Source organism: Thunnus thynnus, chromosome 18, assembly GCF_963924715.1.
Source record: "Thunnus thynnus chromosome 18, fThuThy2.1, whole genome shotgun sequence".
NCBI lineage: Eukaryota > Metazoa > Chordata > Actinopteri > Scombriformes > Scombridae > Thunnus > Thunnus thynnus.
Window position 1 is genome coordinate 13064403 of NC_089534.1, and position 2341 is coordinate 13066743.

Consider the following 2341-nt stretch of genomic DNA (forward strand, 5'->3'; position numbering starts at 1 on the left):
TAGCATTCAGGGAACGATGAGGTGATTAACACTTCAAACAGGCCGTCTCAGGCCTCATTATGTTACTGACGACCTGTAGACTTTCAGACAACTATCAGCTCTACACAACTCAGGACACAATTGGATGTTCAGGCTGTGAAATGCTGTGTTTTGTGGTGCAAAAGTAGAGGATTGGTGTGTATTGTATGCGTATTTTCATGTGCATTCAGCGGCTTTACAATCATTTTGTGACTCATATTAGTTAATGAAGTTTACTATCCTGAGGGGATTGGCAGTGTAGATACAAAAAAGCACATATGTAATAAAAAACAAGCCACATACATAATGCACATAGCAACAAATAGCTGCAACAACATGTAGCATGTGACCTGCATTAAGTACAAGATATAAGAACTAAAATTAGAATAAGTGCAGAAAAAAAACAATATAGGATTAAGCAGTAAACAATACAGAAATTCTCAGTTCTAAGAATTCATTTGTAAAAACTAAATTTGGCAAAAATGTGTGTGGGCACCAGTGCTAACACTCATGCATGTGTGTTAGGCAAATTTAATCTCATACAGTTGCTGTAACAGCTACTTGTTAACTGCTGGGATGAAAAAACAGAATTCGTTGTTGCACATTAATAGTAAATTGATAAATTATTTTTTATTTTTTATTTAGATATGTTACAATATAGATGTATATTTAAATATTACATAAAAAAGTAAAATTTTGTAATTCTCCTATCAAATTCTATTACAAATTCTTCACTGTAGCTACGTAGTATAAGCAGTCCTTTGTGAAACCATCAAGTCCAGCCCCACTGTATGTCCGAGCTCGCTCCCATGATGATAAAACAGATCCTGACAAAATCTGACAAAAGTCTGAGTGATGTTTTACTCGCTGAAGGTGTCACGATCTTATCAACACACTGTCCTCTCTGCAGGACACATCTGCCGACCCATTCTCTTGAAGATCGCCAGTCAACGACTGCATTATCTTCCCAGAATAGAGAGTAGGAGTGATCTATGCCAGAAATCTGATTTGAATTAAAAGAGTGAGCGTGAGAAACCCTGAATGTGTTGTGTTGGGGGGTTGTGGGGACTGACACAACAAGTCATCATAATGAAGTGTGAGATACACATTGGTTGTGGATTAAAACAGCTGAAAAGCGTATTTGCTTTTGCGACAAAGCGTTCTTTTCCTGACCAGTTCCTTTGTGACTGGACAGGCTGTTTTAGCGGATTTGCTGATCTTTGCTGATTCAAAATTGTCTACACTAAAGATTTATCTAACCAGAACAAGACCAGAAAAAATCTAAATTAATAATATAATAATTACATTTAAATAGAAACAGTTACTTCGGTTGGGTAAGATAAAGGGAAAGATCTAATATTAGATTAGATTAAAAAGTATTCAGGTTAGATTAAATCTTGTAATTTGATCTTGTAAATTTTGGTTCTCTGTTGTCCCATAGATGTAAACAATATGCTGTAATATCAAAGATATGATAGACATAATAAATATGGCGCCCTATCAGCGATACTGATTTTGGTTTCATGCTCTTTATCAAGCTGCATCTTAATCCATAGCCAAGCCAAGAGACAGAGTGTGGAGATAAGCTGAGGACAGTTACAATGTGACTACTGTTTTTGATTCATGTTTTTTGAAAAGTGACAGTTAACCATGTTTAGGAGGGAATAGTGCAGTTTAATTTGCATATGGAAAGTGTGTGATTTGATTGGCTGTGAGTGTGTTCATTGGGTGTGACCACGTCTGGGAATCAAGGGGGTGAGGTGTTCTCACAGTGGTGTAAGGAGGTGAGGCAGGGGGTGTTGTGACATCTACACAACACACATGGTGGCAGTGAAGCAAGTGAGGGCATGATGCAAGTCAACACAACAATTATTGTCCCACGTACCCTCTGCTACACACATGTAGGTACACACGCACATACACACACACAGACACACACACACACACACACACACACACTCACAGGTAGAAACATACAGAAGTACACAGTTAAATGATATATGAAAATAGGAATACGGTATGAGCGTACATACATGTAAAAGGTACAAACATACATCCACATACATATATTCTCTCCAACATTTGGACAGGCGGACATAGACGAGTATTTGCCAACACATGATGTAGTGTAATGGTTTCATGACAATAGATATTGTTTGTTTCCTAACCTGCTAAGAGCGATGAGGTGTGTCTGGACTTGTTCTATAGAGAGTGACTGGTTGCTGTCCGGTTACTCACAGCACAATAAATCGGCTTACTCAGCCTGTTTGAGTCACCATCAGAGGAGTGTGTCTATGCTGGGACGGGGGAGGGGGAGCAATTT